Source organism: Caloenas nicobarica, chromosome 7, assembly GCF_036013445.1.
Source record: "Caloenas nicobarica isolate bCalNic1 chromosome 7, bCalNic1.hap1, whole genome shotgun sequence".
NCBI lineage: Eukaryota > Metazoa > Chordata > Aves > Columbiformes > Columbidae > Caloenas > Caloenas nicobarica.
In genome coordinates this window covers 5,896,141-5,904,964 of record NC_088251.1, presented here as the reverse complement: position 1 = coordinate 5,904,964, position 8,824 = coordinate 5,896,141, and positions in this window count along the sequence as shown.

The following is an 8,824-nucleotide window of genomic DNA, read 5'->3' as shown; positions in this document are numbered from 1 at the left end:
TGAGTTGAAGCAAAGTCTGAGATCATCTCTATTGTGAATGCCAGCTGTGACATAGACCCGGGTCCTGGTGGACAAATATCTAAGAGAATTAGTTCATTCTGAAAAGGTGTTGATGACTTTGGGTCACAACCAACCTTTGTAGTGTTAGAAATCTCACCTTGAAGATAATGGTTCCATAGTTATTTGCCAATCGTGAACCATCTGTGCCTCCCAGATGTCTTCTTAGCTTCATCCTACTGATTAGTGTAACTCAGAGTAATATACTGGCATATTTTGTACCATAAAATGCAAAAGAAAAAAGATTCATATTCGACGTTGTAGTTTTGCTTGGTGATAAATGTCATTTCGTAAAAATGAAGGTGTGAAAACTTATGTTGATTGCTAAAATTGAATTTATTGCCAGTTTGAATGTATTTTACAGCAACGACAACCATATTTTCTATACTTAGGCCTGGCAACCCTTTTTCCCCCACGTGCCATAATTATCAACTTTAGTCTTTCCACTGAGGGCAAAAATCTATACTTGTTTTTTAAGTTCTCTGCCGTCATGAAAACACGCACCATTCCAAGTAATACACATTTTTGCTGGTTGTGTATTGGTTTGGATGAATTCAACAGACAGACAGTGAAGATAATGGTAAGAGCTGACTCAGTTCTCTATGTTGTGTTCTTAGCAATTGCTAGGTGTTCACTTAGCAATTAAAGACAGGTTTAGGGATTGAAATTAAGCAACTCAAGCTTCTGTATGCTTACGAAGATCTCTGCTGCAGGGCATTTTAGCCCTTGGGATTTACTACAATTGAAAGAAGGATTAGTTAGGAGAGATTTTTTAGAAGAACTTCAGCTGCTGGAAATTCAGAAGCAGGAGTTTAAAACAAACAAACAAAAAACCCGAACAAAAACTACCCAAAACCAAACAACCAAACCAAAACCCAAACACGAGAGACTGCAGTCAAACCCATGCTTGGTGCACACTTTACTCGGAAGGTAGATAGATGTTCTTTGAGTACCTTCAGCAATAGCTCTCAAACCACAACTTACAAGCTGCAGGAATAACAGTGAGATTTCTTTTCTGCCCTACAGTTTTCCCCAGTTCCTTAACATTGACAAATTAATTTTTAGTTTTCAAAGTATTTAGCCTTACAGCTTTTGATTGAGCTGAACTGATCCTAATGAGCATAGATGATTTGCTGCAGTAGGTAGGCAAAGAAAATTCTCATGCTATAATTTGTCCATTTCGTTGTTACTACATTATGCAGTTTCAAATATTTTTCACTTAAACTTGATCTAAATAAATTCTCACTATATATTTTGTTTGTGTAGTTTTTTTATTTATTAAGAAATATCTGTGAATACAGAAGTGGATTTTTTTAAAGTGAATTTTTTCATGAAAGGTCTCAGAAGTAGAAACCGTCTGTTGTTTAATATCACAACTTTGAGCATGTGCTTAGTTTATAGAAAAAAAAATCAGACACTAATTTGAAGAATGATTAAATGAGGGACTCGCATCTTCATTTTCTTCATTTTGTACTTAATTCCTGTGACCTGGAGCATTTTAAGATGTCTGGTTAATGCTAAAACAGGTTAAATATGGCCAGTCTTTCATCTGCTCCATGTAGGCATTTGTGACTTACTGAATGCTTGATGAAAGCAAATTATTTTGACTGACTTGTTTTTATGCAGGTAGGGCAACTGTAAAAAGACTTGTGAGCAAGTCTGATATTTTTACACAGGAGCGATGCCTTTAAAACAATGTTCTTCATCTGTCCTAAAAAGAATTCACTGAGTTGTGGCTCAGGGTGAGCCTGTAATTGCCAGCAGGGACGTCTTAGTTTCTTAGCAAAATAAATGTTGTTCTGTTTCAGATAGCTCCTACAAGGAGAACTTTTTCATCAGTTTCAGAAGTTTTAGAAGATCACATCATTGTATTGGTAGGAAGATGGAAGAATTTGTGTGTGTTATAGTATATTTAGCCCAATGACTTGTCAACAGCATATCACTGATGTTTCTAGAGCTGTCTAGTTGATTACAAAGACAGTCTTTCAAGGATTGCTTCATCAAACCTTGAGCTCTTCAGTGAGTGTGATGTGATTAAAATATAAACGTCATTCAGAGTAACGAGAGATCTTCCCTACAGCACAGTCTCATTAGCAGCCTCCCTTGGGTATAAATGTTTGTCTGCAGACTAACGTATGTATATACAACATACATATGAGTGTGCAGTATTGACTAGTGCTGACATCTGTGTGCGTGTGCCATGTTCAGACTCTGGTTTAAGTAAATAAAAGTTCATCCTGTGCACGTTGGGTTTCTTACGAGTTTACAATATTAAGATTTTAATCAAGCTATGAATATGCATGAAATGATTTAGCGTGGAAAGCTCTTTCAAGTAGCTTTCTTTGCCATGGGTGGCAATCTTCTGGATACTCTGCATATGTTGCCCTCATAAATGATACTATGTGTTGTGTTGTTAACACAGACAGAAAATCAATTAGCTGAGGAAATTCCACAATGCTGAAGTTCTGCTTTACTCTTTTCTCACTGTTTGCACTTGCCTTTTCTCTGTCATATCTACTGGATTTTTGGAAGATAGACTGAGCTGAGAATCATGAGCAGTCAGAGATCTGTAGGTAATATAAACAAAATGATACTGAGAAGAAATCACTAGTCTGAGGCATTAAGATTTATTTCCCCATGATGACACAAGTGCTGCCAAATTACACAAATCAGTTAGACCAAGTTTCAATGCACCTTTTCAGCCTAGGCTCTCTAGCTGAATTTTTCAGGTATTTGGCCACATGAGCTTCTTAATCTTTTCATGACCTACATTCTGGATTTGAATATGTCATAATTCTAACTTTGTTTGGAACCTGATGTTTGGCTTCTGATCATCTTAAAAGTCTTGAAGTTCATTTCTCTGTACCCTAATTTCTCATCAAGAAAGGGAGAGTAATACTTATTTTTCTTGCCCTTTGTTAATTTAATTGACAAATTCTTTGTCATGGTGCGTGGACAGTAGCCAAACCCATTGAACATGGAATGTGCCTCCGAGCTTTTTTCAGTGTTAGTTGCACTGATAGAAATGATAATAGAAAGTGAGAACATCGACATGTTTGATTACTAACCTGTTTAAAAAATAGGAACTGTATTGTAAGCCATAATTTAGACAATACTATTATAAAATGGGGGAAAGATTTAGTTTTATGGCCCAGGTTGAAGTGTAGTTCACTGAGTAGGGTTAATGAACCGTTAAGGGAAAGATGTGTTATAAAAAAGACCTGTGCCTTTCTGGTGCTCAGGATCTGAGAACAGATATCAAAGGTTGCATATTGAGCTCCGGTTGGAAGCGACAGACTTGTTCAGTGCTCAGCAGAGTCTGTGATACCTTTGAAGTGATGGAAGAATTAGAATGCCACAGAGCTGCTGTAACGCACTGAATGCAGCCGATATATCACAAAGTAACCTGAATTTTAACTTTGCTCAGCTCTACATCCTTGAGAGGTTACTGTAAAAACAGAAGGCCATAAATACCTATTATTTCTAGTGTAATATGAAGCGCAGAACAAAATGACCGTGTGCCCATCCTAATATCTATGAAATATCACCAAGGTAACAGAGACACTTGGTACTTAGTGTTCCACTGAGCTGAAGCTTCTGTTTCCATTGTTTTCTTATTTATTGAAACTAGGGTATAATTTTACTGACTTTGGTAACAGCTATTCAGGAGAAAGCATACCTGTCTTTTTAGTGCAGACTTTGGTGCAATACTTTTAGGTGGTGGATCTAAGGTTATTTCATTTGTCTTCCCTGAGTCCCAGGGGGTGAAAAAACAGGGGATTTAACCACAGGAATTCTAATTGTCCTGTTAATAGGATGGAATTTACAGTTGATGTCCTTGGCTATACTTGCAGCTGAATACATGCTAAAAAAGGATGTTGTTGTAAATGCCAAAGCATCTGCTCCAGATTTTTGAGGAGTAAATGGTGACTTTGTGTCTCCTCCTGTTGAATCCTATTTACTCACTGACTTGGGCACTTTCTATTTATTTGCTCCCAGCCCTGATTGAGGATGTTTTATAGTGAGAATGCTACTAAGACTGATGGGCTTTCTGTAAGGAAAATTTCCATTATAAAAATTGATTTTTATACTTAGATCTAAACACAGTCTTGCTGTGGCACAACTATGTTTCTCATGGCAAAGACTTTAATAAAAGGTACGGTCTTCTTGCTGAGAATGCACTCATACCTGACACAGTAGACCAAGATCTTTATAGCTTCACAGCCTGTTGGTGACTTTGAAAAGCGGGTACTTAGAAATAATTGGCAGAACTATTGATGCTAAAAGTGGATTAAGGATTACATTTAGTGGGTATTGTCACTTTTTTCTGTAGTAAGCACTGTACTGATACTGAACAGGGGGTTTGAGTGCTGTATCTATGTTGGCAAGTATTAGTGGACAAAGAGAGAAACCTAAAGACGAATACATATGTCCCTCATTAAAGTATTGGTTGTAATCCGCTAATGAACATCAGGGACTTACATGATTAAGGAACTCGAATGATTAAGGACAGCTTCACTGGTTTCTGAATCGGAATAACTGCTTTACAGATGATTCAATTAGATTGTCTTCATAGAAGAGACAAACTCGTCATCAGATGTGGTACTTAAAAGAAACTTTTCATAACTACATGGGTTTTAAGATGCTTTCCACTCATGTTTTTCCCTTGCCTTGTAAATGGTAAATTCGTGATCGCTGGACCGTGAGTTATTGCTATGCAAGAAACTCTGTGACTGATCAATATGATTTTGCAAAAAATGAGATTAAGAATGTTTATTTGTTGTAAATTGAATTGCTACAGTCACTGTGTATTGCATTTTTTTATTTCTCTACATTAAAAAACACTTTTAGCTTTTACTGTCAATTGGCTAAATGCTTTCCTTGTTAAAATACCACTGAATTTTAATTAAAATTGCATATATAAAAATGCAATATGTGGGAATGGTTTTACTGTAGGCTAGAGTGACAGGGTTTACAACAGATGTTTTCATAGTAAGTGGCAGATTAAGATTACTTGTGTGGGTGAACTTCAGAGAATAGGGGAGAAGTGAGAAAGATGGTAAGAGGACTATAGAAAACGACTTTTCTGAGAAAAGGGGGGAATAATAGAGCTGTTTAATCTAGAAATCTGAGGAGACATGGCAGTGATCTCCACATGTAAGCAGCTGCTGTAAAGATGTATGAAGAACGCAAACTGCTCTTCGTGTCCTTCAGGAATTGTACAGAAATAAAATGTTTTTAAACTTGTATGTAGCAAGGGAATCTCACTCTGAGTGTGGGGAAATACAGCTTGATTGTAAGTATGTTTGAGCGCTGTGATTGCCTGAGGCATGTGTAGAATCTCCACCAATGGAAACTTTAAAAAGCAAGTTACACTGAAGTATCTTGGGAGTATTTTACATCAAGTTTTGCTTTGCTGCATGGTTGCAAGGGGACAGACTATGTGGCTTTGTAAGCTGGCACGAATCAACATAGCGGACTGAGGTTTATGGTGCCTGAGAGTGTTCTAGTGTGCGGGGGAAAAGCTGAAAGACATTAAAGTAAAATTGCTCGTAAGGGATTTTTGGTTCACGTGGATGGGCAGAAAAGGAAACCGTGTCACCAATTTGAAGTCACTTGGAGAATGCTTTAGTAAAGACTGAGCAGGAGCTGATGATCCTTTCTGGCTGGAGGGCAGTGCCATGTCAGATACCGTGTTCTGAATACTCTGCGTTGACAAGATTGTGGGGAAAATGAAATCCTAGATTAGGTGAAATGTTTCACTCGGAAGTCTTGTAGTTCAACATTTTTACTCTATTTTGAGTGAAAAGTTTCACCCCTTCAAGAGAATTGATAATGGAAGTGTAAATGTCAGCTCAGAAATACTTTAACTCTGAAGGATTTGTGGCACCCCGCCAAGTGTTGTTAAGCCTTGCAAATGGAAAACAACAGAGGAGAGTATCATTTGATACAAAGTGTTATATTTTCATTAGCTGCCAATTTTCGCTAATGGGAGAACAGATCTAATAGCCTGACTGTGCTCTCATATCCTGCAGAGAGGCCATTAATAATTTCATTCATCCAGTGTCCGAGGTGTTTACAGGAGTGTAACTATTGCCGTTGGACTTAAGTGTATGCCACAAAATGCTAACAGTGATGTTCGTGTTCCCCATTACTGTATCTTTATTTTTTTTTTAATCATTATTAATGCTCTGGAACATGTAGTTATTCACACAAGTGTTTTTGGATTGAGTGATTTTAATCTAGTTGGATTTGACTGTGAATATCATTAGGCAGGTCTCTTTTTCCCGGAGAATAATGAAGTCATTGCATACAGTAATTGCGGAGGAAAAACTGGAACAAAATAACTTGTAAATTTGTATGTCATTTAGTAAATAACTTGGCCAAAATAGTGTTTCTTTATCAATACTGAAGTGTTTTATTTTAAAATTTGCATTTTAAAATTGCTTTTTTAAATGTTAAAATATGTATTTTAAAATCCTTTTTTTTTAAATTTAAATGAGTTTAACAGATGACTAAACAAAATATTTCATTTCATTTTGGGTTAAAATGATATGTTCCTGCTTGACCAAAAATTAATGTTTTAATTTCACATAAAGAAACTCTCAAATTCTAGATTGGCCCATAGTATTTCTCCCCTCCCTCACTTCCTTACCAGCTCCTGAGTTTTTGGTCTGAAAAAACATTCTTAGAATGTGTTCTGGCACTTAGCTATAGCTGTGGGCAATTTGTTTGCTACTACTTCATCCTCACTTTTATTCAGCCTGTACCCCTCAGGTACAGCATTATATGGGGACAGATTTCGCTGCCATCCAGGTCCTCTGTCAAGGTCATGTCTCTCTCTGTCCATCATATGTTTAAAGGGAATAGTGGTGCATAGCGAATGGGATACAAATCATAAACATTCACGTAAGAAACATATTCCAGACTAAAAATAATGCTTTGGTCACTAAGAGAAACGAAGCATCTTTTTGAGTTGAAGCCCTGGCTTTCATTTCAGCAGTAAACCTATAGTCAGCAGCAGTATGGCACACAGGTATGAAAACAGAAGAAACTTTATCAGAATACTCAGCTCTATCCAATTGCTATGAAGTTAGGATAGTTGTCCAAGGAATTGTTGAGAGTTATTTGTCTGAAACAGTTTGAGATATAATAAAACCAAGCATTAAAAAACAATAGAAGCTAAATTTTGACTGTCTGTAGTGTGTTTCGATTCATTATTCGGATGTGTGCTTAGGTGATTTAAGCCTGGAATTTTAATTCTGTTTTTCACTTCAGAATAACGTACAACATCAGTGTTCATATAGTGATGATTTCCTTACACACAGATACACGCACACACACAGAGAAATGGCTTTTACAAGATAGCTTACATTGTAGGGTATATTTAATAAAAATAGAGCATAGAGGCAACAATTAATACCATAACTCATGCCTTTTATTAACTAAAATGAGAGATAATAATAATAAATGCGAAGAAAACAGTAGCCAATAGCTTCCATTTTTTGGTATCTATTATTTTTGTAAGAGTACCGCTGTGGATGATCTGTGTTACAGCAGTGCAGCTGCTTGCAGACCAACTTGCCTGCACTATTGTACACTGGCATAACAAGCAGCAGCTCTGACCTGTTTGCCTTGAGCTCCAAGTGCTCCGCCAGCGCTCCATGTGGGCAGGGAGCGCAAGAACTGAACGGCCTTTTCACCTCCGGAGCAGCTAAATGCCAAACCAAATATGTTTTTCTTACAAAACAGTTTATTTTATCTTCCGCTGACCAGAAAGCAAGAGATGCAAAGATCAATTTCAATATTAGGTCAAAGAAAGTTTACAAAATAGAAAAGCCCAGCCAAAATATTTCGATTTGACTCATTTCGCAGTGGTTTTTTTCCGGTTTCAGTATAGCCACTCTTGTCTCCTGCTCTTCTGTTCAAAGCTGCAATGCAGCATGACTGACCGTTCCTTTTTTCTTCCTCTCAGTTTGCTCATTTCTAAATATTCCACTTCTGTAAAGAAGAAATGATGGCAAAAAGATTGTATCTAAGCAAGTTAAGTAGTTTAATTCCTAGATACCCATTTTTTATTCCCATTAAATGGGAGTTTTCTAGATTCAGTCACTTCGTACTGGCAATAATGATACTCAGTGATATTTAGTGCTACTTGCATTTGAAGTGCTTAGCCCGTGAACAAGGAGAATGGATGGATTGGAAGCTCTTGGATTCTTTCAGGCGCACAAGAACAACTGGCTGGCTGTGTTAATTACTTGTTCTTGTGCTGTTCATGCATGCTCAGATAATCCTCTCCCTTTCGTCTTAGGTTTAGTATGACTGAAATAATGTCAGAGGAAGGAAATCTTTTACCCAGAGAGATTTCAAATGCCAGGGATTGAGAAAGCAGTAGAGGTGTAATTGAAGTACTAAGGAAATTAACATTAGGTTCTAAAACTCCAGGCTCTTCTTTTTTTTTTTTTCAGCATTGTGAAAATATTGCTGGTTCACTATTTCATATTAGGTATTCTAAGACCATTTACATATAATTTATATATTATTTCATAAGCCGCAGGACTCCTGTTGTGAATCTATATTGTTAGTTCAATATAGATTTTAACAGAGTCCAGACTCCCCAGCCATTGTCTCATTGCTGATTCATTTGATTCATGTTGTTTCTTGAATTTGAACCAAAGAAGAGAAAATCTGAGCAGAGGGGCTGGGTCTGGTTTTAACCTGTTTCTGTTTGTATGTATATTCAGTGTGGGTACACATGCCTCAAGTC